Source organism: Sparus aurata, chromosome 3 (genome assembly GCF_900880675.1).
Source record: "Sparus aurata chromosome 3, fSpaAur1.1, whole genome shotgun sequence".
Taxonomy (NCBI): Eukaryota; Metazoa; Chordata; class Actinopteri; order Spariformes; family Sparidae; genus Sparus; species Sparus aurata.
In genome coordinates, this window is record NC_044189.1 from 1,966,821 (window position 1) to 1,980,709 (window position 13,889).

Here is a 13,889-nt window from a genome sequence, read left to right on the forward strand (position 1 = left end):
GAACAGAACCACGACTACAGAATCTGTCGCTCAACAGGGTTTAAACACAACAAGTGTGCGGTTCTGTTCTGTTGATGGACTCGTGACGAGGACTGAAGAACTCAAACGTGAATATTTCCTGGTTTTCTTTTATCGTCTACGACAGTAAAGTTAATATCTTTGTTGTGTTGTGGACAAAAGAAAACATTCAAAGACGCCATCTTGGCCTCTGGGGAAGACTGAGCAACATTTTATGCAACTAATCAATGAATTGAGAAAATAATCAAGAGATTAATCAACAATAAAAATAATATTTAATTGCAGGTCTAATACCTTTAATATCTCCTTAATAATATAACGTAACACAGCGTCACCTCAGCAGCCAAAGTTTAATGTTATTCCTGCACAGATTCATTTATATGAACATAATATATTATAATATGAATAAATATGTTTATAAGTCATTCTGATGAACTTAAATCACATCATCTGAAGGTTGTTATTACAATTAGAAGCATTCAAAGTGGCGGTTCGTTCTGTTCTGTAAGCTAACGTGAGCTAACGTAACTTTAGCTTCTGCTAACATCCACATTTACATGACAGATGAGATCTGATATGATACTTTACTCACCAGCAGCTCTATTATCATCATTATTATTATTATCATTATTATTAATGGTAAATATTCTCTATAATCAGTTTGCTTATTTTGGTATGATCTGGTCTGCGGTGAGCTGCTGTATCGGTTTAATAACTACAGCGACTGAAGACATGTGGCTTCAACATCCGCTGTTAGAAGTTTGCAGTTAAGGAGAATAAAACTGACAGTCACATTAAAACACCAGAGTTCAGAAGAAGATCTGAATGTTTAGGAAATCCTCTGAGCACCAACAAATACTGTGAAGATTCTTACTTTTATACTGTAAAAAACAACTTAAACAGTGATTTCATGGCGTGTAATGAACGTCTGCACGGCCGAAAATACAGAACTATTACTCAGTTCTGATCCAACATTAAAATAAGAGCTGTGCTTTACGTCCGGGGGAGTTAAATCTGGCTGGAGGAGGATCCCTGGTGTTCATGTTCACGCTAACTTCGCCCCCGAACCCTCCGAGTCGACGTGGAAGGTGGGTTTGGTCCAACACCAGCAGTGCAGATCCAATACAGCCAGTGTGAGTGTGTGTGTGTGTGTGTGTGTGTGTCTCCACTGGAGCTCTTCATGGGGAAACTCGACACACACACACACACACACACAGCGTTTCTGACCAGCCCATGCTCTCCAGTGACTCACCACACACACGAAATCACCGGCACTCCACTCGCTCACGCACAACCTGGCACGCTCGTACTCAGCTTCCCAAACACACACCCACACACACACACACACACAGCCTCTCACTATTTCATAAAGCACCGACAGCACTGGAAATACTTGTGTGTATATGTGTGTGTGTGTGTGTGTGTGTGTGTGAGGGAATAAAAGCAGAAAGGAGTGGAAAAAGAGGTCTGAATGTGTGTGTGAGTGTGGCAAGATGCAGCTGTCATGCATGCTTTCTGCATGTGTGAAATAAATAGCAGTTTGACAGAGCAACAAAGAGAGAGAGTGTGTGTGTGTGTGTGTGTGTGTGTGTGTGTGTGTGTGTGTGTGTGTGTGTGTGTGTTCCGGCTCGTATAGCTGTCATAAAGCCTCATGACTGAATGCCACTGAGGGCGACACAAACGCAGAATGGGGTCCGTTTCAATCGCCACAAATAATAACAACCAAAAAAATAAAAAAAACGTGCATTGAGCTGCAATCATCAGAGATAAAAACCAACGATGTGAACAGTCTAAACGGTGAAATAAAAGCTGTGTGTGTGTGTGTGTGTGTGTGTGTGTGTGTGTGTATTGGGGTGACAGGTCAGGTGGCAAACAGCAAATCACAGCTGCACTTCCGAGGAACCGGCAAGAAAAATGTGTGTGTGAGTGCGTGTCAAAGAAATAGCAGCGTGTCAGAGCAGGAAGAGGAAAAAGCGAGAGCGTGTGTGTGTGTGATGTGTGATGTGAGAGTGTGTGTAGAAGTCTCCGAGTGAGGAAGCTGTGTGTGTGTTGGCGTTTGTGACAAATAAATAGCAGCCAGCGAGCGAGGGAGCGAGCGAGTGCGCTGTGATTCGGAGACTGGCAGCATGACTGACTGATCCCTGCATCCATATCATAGGATTAAAAAGCCTGACACGGCGGCGATACAATGGAGGCAAAATATGAGACAAAAAAAGTCGGTCAATGGAAAAGGAAATGTGATTATGAACCAGAACAGGCGAGGGGGAGATAATATTAAAAAATCTGACACACTTTCAAACTAAAATAAATAAAAAAGAGGTGTATACGGTGCAGCAGCAGCAGCAGCAGCAGCAGCAGGGAGGAGGTGAATGTTAACGCTGTCACCGGGCAGTATAGAGGAGGAGAGGAAGAGGAAGAGGAGGAGCTGCTGCCAAATATGAGCCTCTCCAGTGTTTTCCAAGAGCCAAGACACACTTCAGTCACACTGTCAGGGATGTGGTGGAGGGTAGAACCTGCCCAAATTCAGTTTACACACCTGTTCCTCTGAGCCCGGCTCAAAGCTCCCCTCTGCACGTCCTTCAGGCTCAAACTGTGCCGAGGACCAGACGCCAAACACACCCAAAAAACAGGAGCTTCTGTTGATAATCAGGGTTCAGAGGTCACCAGGATTTATCTGGTACCACACACACACACACGCGCACACACACTGCTGCATACGTCCTGAACCAGGTTTTCGCGCGGCACACCTAATTATTCATGATTTTATGTAACGAGATTTGGGAGGAAAATTAGGTCGGAGAACATCCTGAGCAGGAACTGGATGAACTTTGGCGGCGAAGGAGAAAAAGTTTGACTGCGAGCAGAACCGTAGGAAAACAAACACACGCTATATACAACACACACGTCCTCACGTGACACATGAACCGGTCCATCCTCAGCAGAACACACAGTTAAAAGGAGCATTTTGTAGTTTTTGGGGGAACAAACTCTCTTTGTTTTCGCGGCTGAAGACACAAACTGACCTTAAAGATGATTTCACGCTGTGTGGCGGACCCTGCCACCCCTGAGAACTGCTTGTTCAGTCACTTATGGGCAATTTAAAACAAGTTCTGAGTTTTGAATGTCTCCTCCAGAACCACACAGGGTCCCTTTAACAGAACCACCAGCAGTCAGTCTGTGTTAAAACCAGTCTAACTTCCATAAGAACCAGTTAAAACCAGTTTAATGTTAAAGCCCAGACCCTCAGGTTCTTTTAAACCAGTTTAAAACCGAACTGTCTCTCACACAAAACAGTTGGAACCAGATCCCGGACAGCCTGAACCAGTCCAGAACCAGTCTGCCATTAACTGGCACCGAGTCAACGTCTGCTCGCCGAACAGGCAGCCAGCCCGACGACGGTTCAGAACAACAACACGAAAACGAGTTCAACAAACACGACCCAACAAACTTACTGGACTCATTTGTCTCCTCAAAACCCGGTTAAAGCTGTCGGAACCACCGCAGCGGTCCGTTTCACGCCAAACTGTTTAATGGCAGTTGGTGCGGAGACTCCGTATCTCCACGAAAAAACCGCCAGAAAAGCGCCTGAAAACGTGACGGACAGTTGGTCTAAACACGCCGAGCGGTTAGAAAACGGTTCTGACTGTTCGCCGCCGGTTCCGAGTGTGTGGAGAGCCGTTAGAAGCGGTTCTCCGCCGGCAGCCTGTGTTTCTATACAGCCCGCTGACGGCGGCTTCACCTCAGATGACCCAACCAGCCAGACTGGCTGTCTGCTAGCTAGCCCCGGCTGAACCGAACGTACAGCGGGCAACAACAACACTCCAACCGACACCGCGACCCGAACTGTCAGCCTGCTCCGCCGGCACCGTGGCACCACACAAACACCCCCCGGGGGTCGTTCCTCCACACGGCTCGGGCGGAGTGGTGCTGACTCGGACGGGCACGGAGGGGAGCGGGAGCCCAAAACAAACGCGTTTCCCGACATGAAAGCACAACATCCAGAGACGGCAGCCACGTTTCTGCTGCTGTGTGCGGGGAAAGGCTAACGCTAAAGCACTTAGCTTCACCCGGGGCTGCCCGTCATTGACAGGGGGGGCTAACTGGCTAACAGGCTAGCTCCGCTGGCTAATAAATGTATTATGTGCACTTTCACCGGGGGTGGAGGGGGGACGGAGAAAGTTGGCTACCAGAAAAAACACCGCGGACCGGATGACATTCACTTGTCTGACAACTATCCGCGAATATCAGCCGAGAGGAGCAGCAGCGCACGGCAACTAAAGTTCCCTGACAACCAGGTGTCTAACTGTTTTAATCCAGGCGGGCTGCCGTGGAGGTTCTGCCGGGTGATAGCAAGGTGGTCCCCCCTCTGAGAGCCTGTGATGGAGGGGACGGTCGCTAGCAGCGGCGGCGGCGGCAGCAGCAGCAGCCTGGGCAGAGACAGACAGCCAGGCAGGCAGGCAGGCGGCTAGTCTGGCTGCAACCAAGCCGCTTTAATAACTTCACTTTTGCGGTCACTTTGGTTCAAAATTTCTCCCCAGGAGTTAAATAAATAAGAAGTTTCCCGTGTGTCCTACCTGTGTGCGGGCTCCGGGCGCAGCGTGCGGCAGCCTGGAAGTTGAATTATTCCCAGATATCCAGAGTGGCGGTGCGGTGCGGGGCGCATATAGCTAGCGCTGGGTACAGTAAAGATTGTAGCATAGCTAACCTAAAGACAACAGTAGAGAGGAGGAAAAAAAAAAAAAAAAAAAAAAAAAAAAAGCCTCCTCGTTGCTCATAGGGGGGATCGACGACAAAAACCACATGATCTTTTACGTCAGCATATATTTGCATAGGATGCCAAATTTATGTTTCGCGTCCAGGTGACGTGAAAATGTACAGAAAAGTTGGATTGTGGCGCAGCCGGACGCTGCTGGTGCGGGGCCGGTGCGGGGCCGGTGCGGGGCTGCTGCTGCTGCTGCGGTGGTGGAGGAGGTGGAGGAGGAGGTGCGGGGCATGTTGCAGCCACGCACTGTGTGTGTCCCCCCCGACTCCTGCTACAAGCACCCACGACTCCCTCCCGCAAGATCCCCGCACCGCACCGCAACACGCACATATTAAGTCCATGCGGGGCAACATGTGCGTTTATTATCACTTTATGACACTTTTTATCCTGACTTGAACTTTTAGTTTCACTATCATATAAAGTCAAATGTTTGTTTTTTTAACATGATCTAAGTGTGATTTATTTATAAAACAATGTTTTTATTAAAATAAATAAATAAAATAAATTGCATTTGTTTGTTTAAGCTCCTGTTAATGTAAATGAAACATGTTATAATGATTTTTAAAAATGCAAATGTTGATTTTTTTTATTTTAAATTCTTTGAACACCTGTTTGATCCACAGCTGACCTCACAAACAGCATCACACACACACACACACACACACACCATACACACACACCCCGTGTGTGTGAGTATGGTGTGTGTGTGAGTGCGTGTGTGTGTGTGTGTGTATGTAAGTTAAGTTTCTGGCAGGTTTATGTCTGCATTTAATCATCCTCATGTATTTCTGATCGATCAGCCTGTTGTAGCTGATCAGATGCAACAAACGTGCAGAACCGGTCCATGAAAACACGACCGACAGCGACACCTACAGGACGAGCCGAGAGCTGCACAGCACGCCTGTGCCCATGTACTGGGTCCAAAGGATGCATGTACCGGTTCTGGACCCTCAAGCTGATCCACCTGTAACACCTGGGCTGCCAACAAGATGATCACCATCATTTTTACACCTTAATCAGGTCAATTCAAGGTATTATTTCAGCATTATTGATCAGATTGTGGCCGTTTAAAGAACATTTAGTGGAAATCTAAATAACTAATTAATCTTTAAAGGTAAATAAACAACATGTTTTGCTCTATGTAAGGTCAGAGGTCACGTATGAATCAGCAGGAGAAGCTTCCTGAAGCCCTGCTGATGATTTTATGCATTTTTACTGTTTTATTCGTCTAATTATTATCCGTTTTTTATAGCTTGAAGTTTGATTGATTAAGCGATTGATGGATCTGATTTGTTAGAACCTGAACCCTACATCTCCCGGACAGAAAGACGACGTCTCTCCTCGACAGAACAACGTTGTTAGGCTTTAATTTTATTAATAATCGATGTTATTTCCCAATATGTTGGGGGGTTTTCAGTGTCGGTAAATTAAGATGCTGTATTTTATGTATTTTAATGAATGTTTTATTGAACCTTGTCGACCTGACAGCTGTCCAGGTAGTTTGTCACATTATCAGATTATCTCGAGTTAAATCATTTACAATTTGAAGAGGTCCAGACCGGGTTTAGTCACAATAAAGCTCGTTAAAATTCGGCATGCGAGCCAGATTCTTTGTTGAACCGTAGGCCTTCGACTGTCTGCCAGTCAGGAGTTTATTCAAAGTCAAACACACTCAGTGAACAGCTCATTACATGAACCTCGTCTATTATAACAGCACCGGTCCGTGCTGCATGTATGGACGGGCCGGTGAGAATAACACAGGTCCATCTGAACAGAACAGAACCAGCGCTGTGCCATCTCTGCAGACGAGTTTGTCTGCAACTGGAAGCTCTTGCCAGCGTCTCCAGAATACACAATCAGGTAATGTTGCCAGGCAAGAGTGCCAGCTCTAGCCAATAAGCAGAGTTTTGGCCAACATTGCTTAGCAACAAAAGTTAAAAACTGAACCACTCAAGGCTTAAAATAGTCTTTAAAATAGTAATCAACAGCCGACAGTGTCACAAAAGTCTGCACATAAAAAGCGTCGGAGGCGAGAACTGGCCTCCTGGAAAACAAAGACAGAGAAAAGAAAGTTTGTCTGATGATTGTCGAAGAATTGGACTCCACATGAAATAATAAGCAGGAGACTGAATCTGTTTTTTCCCGGTAATATCAGCGAGAGGATGTTTGGACAACGAGCTCCTGTGTGTAGAACATTTGAATTTACAAGAAGACGCGAATCATTTAGGATCCGTCAGAAACAACGTTCATACAGTTCCTCCTCACTCAACTACACACTAAACTGAGCAATTTTTTAATGGGGTCTGGTGACTTTCTCCAAGCAGCATCCTATATCGGTTACTGTGACTGTATTGGCAAAACAAGATGTTTCCTACTCGTCTAAACTCTCATTAATTCTGCAGACTGACTATCGGGTGACCAGTTGTGATTGGATCTCACTTCTCCGCTCTGTATGCAAACAAACACATGCATCACTGGGACAAACCAACAAGAGTCTTTCACACAAAGAAAGAAAGAACCTCATGTTGAACATTAGCCGAATTTACAAGAAGGCACAAATAATGAATAATTACTCAGAGAAAGCATCTTACACCGTTAATAAAGTTTCTTTGAACTCAACAACTCACTAAAATGACACATTTTTAAAGGGAGTCTGGGGATTTTCTCCATGGACAACAAATAAATAGCCTTTACTGGTTACTGTTGACTGTACATAACATCATAACATGTTTTCTGCCGGTCAAAGAAAGAAAGAACTCAATGTTGAACATTTGCCAAATTTACTTAAAGGCCCAAATAATGAAAAATTTATCAGCGACAGCATTTCACAAAGTTTATAAAGATCTCCTAACTCAACAATTCACTAAACTGAGCAATTCTTAAAGGGAGTCTGGTGACTTTCTCCACAGGTAACAAAGTAGTCTATTGGTTACCGTTGACTGTATTTGCAAAATAAGATGTTTCCTACTCGTCAAAGACAGAAAGAACTTCATGTTGAACATTTGCAGAATTTACTTAAAGGTCCAAAGAATTAAGAATTTATCAGAGACAAGTTCTGTAATTTCTTTTAACTCCACAACTCTGAAAATTAAGCAATTCTTAAAGGGGGTTTGGTGACTTTCACACAGCAGCCTCTATCGGTTACCGTTGACTGTATTCATAAAATTTGACATGTTTACTGTCAATAAAAAGTCTTTATTCCTGTCAAACAGCTGCTAAATGTTGTCAGAGACGACACCAGACAAACGACAAGGAAACAAACAACTTCCTGTTTTCCATTTACTGCTGAGTCTGGTGATATTTTGGTATCTTCTTCAACGGTCGGAACAGCTGGAGCAGAAACACATTTGCTGCTTATCTCAGCAGGTTAAGAGAGCACAAACATGTCGTCTACATCGGGGAAATCAAATGGGAATCAAACCTCTTTCACCTTGTTTTGATGTTCTGCAGAGAACGTCTGAGGATCTCAAATGATCACACCTGCAGATCTGTCCAACAACAGACCACGGTGAATGGCACCAGGTGTTATCAGCCTCCAACAGACCGGAAACACAGCTTGTTCTCTGTTTTGTGTCTCTTTTCAGACATTCACTCCAACCAGAAACATTTTGAGTCTGAAACATGTTAAAATATTGACCTCTCACACAGCGAAGGGAGAAAATTGTGACCCAGAACTTCAAAACAACAAACTTGTGTGAATCAAAACCGCAGGAATCTTTTATTGTTTGTATTCACGTGCGCTCATTAATCAGGTGGTGATTGAATATTGCAGCCTCACAACAAAACAGGGAAAATGAGCGACACACCCAGGGAGATAATTTGCATATCATCGCGGTTCAGAGTAAAAATCATCATGCATGTAAAAAAAAGAGATGTAATAAAAAGGGACATCAGAATCACAAAGAGGCTTTTAGCAGGTTTTTAGTCTCACAGCGGTCATCAGAGTTATAATAAAACAGTTGTAAACTTTCAAATTGCACATTGGAAAGTAAAAAAACAGCACAACAGACTGCTTCGTGTGGTTTTCTTCTTTTGTCTCGTGACAGGAGTGTTTGCAGCCGCTGGCCTCCTTCCTGCGATTAATCAAATGGAGCCGCCTGAAAAGGAAAAAAAATAAAAGTCATTATTTGGAGTCACAGTTCAGCACGCTGTGTCGGGCCGACGGTGCCGAGGGGCTGTGGGAGGCTCTCCTGATGTTTTCAGAGGTTTGTGAAGCTGTTTCTGTAACAACACGGGGGTTTGATGAGGCGACAGTTTGTGTTTCTGTATCATTTGGTTAATACGTTGTAACGGCGAGGTTTACAATATAAAATCATGATGGATACGTGACTGGGCGACTGAAAACTGTGTGTGATATGAGCTGTTAGGAGGGTTTGTTTGTGAAGTTTCACTGTTATAATTCACTTTGTGGTTCGACCTCAAGAAACTAAGAGACCACATGATAGTTTTGTCCGCTCAGATGGTCACTGAGTCAGATTAGGTGATTATAGAGACATGACAGATGGTACACAGTGTTCCCGAACAATCATCTGGATTGGAAGAAGAAGGTGCTGGAGATGGACTTTCTGTCAGCAAGCCTTCTGGTAGTCAGGTGATGTAGTATAAGTACGTTGTACAGTAAGTACTATAAGAACAGGAGAAGCTCTACGTCCTACAGAAACTACAGAAAACCACCAAAATATCACTGGTACCATCTACAGAGCATCAGTAACATCAGTGAAGTGAGATGTTTGCACAGAGCCCAAAGATACTAAAAGACAACACCAACCCAGACAAACCCTGCTGCTGTCCAGAAGTATCCGCTGCCGAACCACCAGATGACAGCAGCTTCACTCCTCAGGCTGCAAGACTTTTGTTTATCAAGCCCTTGTTTAAAAAAATGACATACATTTACCTTTTTCCTTGTATAAAGAGCAACATATTCTGAAGAGTAAGGAATTAGGAACATTTGGAAGGTCCAGAAGAGCCGCACAATCCAACCATTTCATTTCCATTCAGGTTCGCTCGGCGCTAAAACTGGAAGTTAGCCGGGTCAATTTATTCCCAGGAAGTCGAGCTGTTTTGGCTTCATGTGCAACTGAGCAGCTTTCATAGGAACGATCAGGGATGCTTCCAGAGCTGTATGAAGGTTCTGATCCATGGTGTGAAGGTGCAGCACCAGTGGAGGGATGTTTTTGTGCTTTTTATCTGAAACCTAAGTCAGGCTGCAGGGGTTCGAGTCCCATGAGAAGCAAGTAGTCAGTGCAGGAGCTTCACATGGAGACAGTGTCAAGGTTTTATTTTTAAACTCAGCTCTCACTATTTTCAGTTTCTCAAAGTTCTTATTTCAAGTTTTCAGTCCCAGTTTGGTTCAGGAAAGGTTCGGGTTAAAATAATAAGTTAAAGTTTTGGTTTCACATGAACAGCGACCTCCTGGGTGAAAGGTTTTCTGGCAGGAAGCCCTGAAGGCAAAACATGGCTTCCTAAAAGTGAAAGATAAATCGACTGGGACCTTTCCTCCGTTTCACACTTCCACCTCACGTGTCCAACAACATCATTCCTCCTTCACTTCACCATGTTTACAAGTGAAAAGCTCCTGGTGGACGGCATCAGGGAGCATGTGCTGGAATTTTTCAAAAAAAGTTCTGACACGCTCGTCTTTCTGTGGACCAGTTTGAAGGTCGAGGACAGAACCTGCTCAGAGTCGTCACACTCGCCTCTGTTAGTCTTCAGACACCATGAATAATACAAATGAGACCAACAGTTCATATCTTCTGCATTCATTCATTCACATTCAGACATGAGGCTGATCTGTCTAATGTTTCTGGAGTGGAGGGCTGCCGACTCCACGAGGCCTCGTCTCAGACCCTCAGTGAACTGTTATACATATACATGGAGGTTGTGAGCTCTGGCTGCTAGCCTTCAGGGCGGTGCTGCTGCTCACATCCTCTTTGCTGACTTTGTGTCTCGGCCAGAAAGTCAAAACCTTTTTTTTTCGAGGGATCAGAGACAAAAACTGCTGAGAGTCTTGGTTTTACAAAACAGCGAACATGACCTTTGCTGCAGCTCCAGACAAAGTCACCAGCAGTCAGCAAACGACTTACACATGACTCCCGTTTAGGACAGCATTACTTTCTGTTTCTCTCCATAATAGATAACAACATACAGTATATCATGTTTCCTTATTAAAACTCTGTTGTAACAAGTAAATTAAAAAAGGGTGGCGACAGATTGGAGCTTGTCAGAGGTCTGCTCGGCTCCTTGCAGCGAGAACACAGCCAGAATAAAATGGTGCAAGTTTGCATTTCTGCAAAATCATCTAAACGTTCAAATGTGTGAATTAAAATACCTGTTTGGGTCGCTGAAAGACCGGCTGGGAAATGTCTGGAGGTCACCTTCAAAACACCAGGTTCTGTCGCCTCAGGCACAGCTGGAGGAGGCCCGACCTGCAGGGAGAGTACCTGGTTCTGGTCGCCACAAACACAACAGGAAAATGTCCAGTGGTCACCTTGAAAACAGCTGGTTTTGGTCACTACAAACTCGGCTGGAAATGTCTCCAGGTCTCCCTAAAAACACCAGGTTCTGTCGCCACAAACACAGCCAGAGACGACCCGACTTCTTGTGAAAAATACCCACAAACACGACAGGAAATAGCCCGAGGTCTCCTTAAACACACTCAGTTTTGGCCTCCACAAACTGGATGGAGATGTGCCGAGGTCTCCTTAAAGAACATCAAGTTTTTGTCGGCAAACACCCGACAGGAAATGACCCGACTGCCCTTGATCGCCACAAACTTGGCTATGACACGTACAAACTCGGACGTATCTGACATTTCTTCCCGGTTGGTGGGCTCCAACATATGGTGACAGAACCAGGTATTTTAAGCCAAATCTTTCTCTTTATATGCAAAAACTTTAAGCTTCAGGCAGTTTCAAATATTCTAATATAATCATTTTTCAATCATTTTCTATTTTCAAGACGAACAAACCCTCCAATCATCGTTCTGTGACAGAGAGCGAATGACAGAACATAAAAAAAAAGTAATTAAATCTATAATATTTCCATCTGGTGGTTAAAAAACTCGGCTTTTCTTTCGTCTTCTTATTTTTCTTGCAGGTTTCAGTCGAGTCTTCTTCTTTTTCTTCGTTGGTGCTCATTAGCGAGTCACCTGCTTCACTCCGGTGCTCCTCCGCAATCGTTTATTCATTACAAGGAGGACGAGAGCGACGTGCTGTCTGGACACATCTACATTCAAATGAACTGAGGATTCATTATTAATACAACCGCACACGCACGCACACACACACACACACACACACACGCACACACACACACACACACACACACACACACATGACCTTCCCTTTGCTGCAGTGAGTGTCAATAATTACAAACATCAGCGCCTCTGCACGGCATCTGTGTTAAGTCAGTGTGTGTGTGTGTGTGTGTGTGTGTGTGTGTGAGTGTGTGTGTGTGAGCCGGGGGTTTATCAGATTTTGCAGGGTTGATCGTCCCGACTTGTTTACACTCAACCTTTCTTGTGAGCTGACGATGCAGAGCGAGCGAGGGGGAGTTCTCGTGCTCGGCTGCCTCGTCTCTGTTTCTGTGTTTATTCAGATCGGGAGGAGAAGCGAAGCTGCTTCACCTGCTCTGCATAATAACATCCACCGCAAACCCGCGGGCTCATTTACACACAGACGAGAGTTTATGAAGCTACAGTATAACGCGGAGGTGAGGCTGAGAGGAGGCTGAAATCTAACAACTCTCTGTCGACTCTGGAGGAAAATCTTCTTCATTTTGTCCATCAGTTCTGATTTCTGACCACTTTTTACTCACCGACACAGCAACGTCATCAGCGTAGTGTTGTAATGACTACAGTTCGTTTATATATTGATATTTCTTGATGGATCTGCAGCTCTCCTCAGCTGTACGGAGCTTCACAGAGTAGCATCATGTTGACAAGTTGACAAGATGAGAAACAAAGTTCTGCTCTCAAATCCAACGTATAAAAGCAGATGGATGCTAAAGGAAAAGTTTCGTATCTGGCAAACATTTCTGGAGCTTTACAGTAAAACCCAAACACCTGAAGTAGCCAGAAAAAAGAAAAAGAAAAGATAAAATGGCTCCATACAGATCATCCGAGTCGTCAGAAGCTCACAAACTGAATTGAAAAGATGAGGATTGGGATCTCAGAGTTTCCAGAGACGTCAAACAGTCAAAAGTCACAGTTTCTGAATCAAACAGACGGAAAATCTGGCTTTCTACAACAAAAAAGCAAAGGAACAAATGGGACCAGGAACAAATCAACAGCCAGACAAAAGAACCAGCTGATAAAGTGTGTACGAATGTCTGACAACTCACCGAGATGTGTCAAAATCCAACGAAAGCCATCCGAAATGTCCAGTAGATCCACTTCTTTCAAATATTTACAGTATTCTGTGCATAAATGTCGAGGAAATAGCTGTTAGAAACAACAGAAACTATTTGAGTAGAAATCAGCATATATGTCCGTCATGTTGCCTACAAAAGCCAACAAGTGGTTTCAAAGACAAGAAATCAACTTTTTAAGACCCTGAGCCTTGAAATGACGCACGTTTCTATCAACTGTCTCTTTGAACAGGCTGTTTGTCCACCGAAGAACAAAGAAATAAGGTCTTTGATGAGTTTTGGCTCCCTGTTTGAGGTGAGGGGATTAAACTTGAACTTGGAACATGTGAGACTTCATGACTGGGGAAGTTACAGGATTATTTTTGCATTAAAAAGTAAATAATTCAGTGTTTAAACTGTAGATTAATGACAGAAGCACGTACAGATCCTCCAGACAGACTGTGACCTTTCAGGAGAGCTGGAACATAAATATCCAAGAAGAAGAACGGGTCAATACACACACAAACACACAGCTGATCAGAGCAGTATAAGAAATGTGTTCACTCTCTGCTCACATTATAAAACATCACACTGTGCTCAAACACAACAACAGAAGTCTCTCTTCTGAACCATCAAACCTCGAGTTCACATGACGACGGCAACGATCGGCCGTATTGTTTCGTGTCGGCGTGACGTGACTCAGCTCGGCTTCGGTCACACGGACTTTATTTCACGGTAAATCTGATCGGGTTTAATTCGATTT

General features: G+C 44.3%; 1 protein-coding gene and 1 long non-coding RNA gene across 2 annotated transcripts in view; both read right to left on the reverse strand.

The window, feature by feature from the left end:
* Positions 1–4,751, reverse strand: part of LOC115579505 (zinc fingers and homeoboxes protein 2-like) — a 134,941-nt gene extending 130,190 nt beyond the window's left edge. The window contains exon 1 of the mRNA XM_030413077.1: positions 4,593–4,751. The gene's annotated coding sequence lies outside the window, so the exon portion shown is untranslated. The remainder of the gene's footprint in view (positions 1–4,592) is intronic.
* A 4,045-nt stretch (positions 4,752–8,796) lies between these two features.
* On the reverse strand, positions 8,797–13,190 carry LOC115579357 (uncharacterized). The gene is made up of 3 exons (XR_003983632.1): positions 13,121–13,190; positions 11,109–11,226; positions 8,797–8,877 (listed from the first exon to the last, which is right to left on the reverse strand). It is a non-coding gene; the product is annotated as an uncharacterized LOC115579357 (long non-coding RNA).
* Between the last annotated feature and the right edge of the window lie 699 nt (positions 13,191–13,889).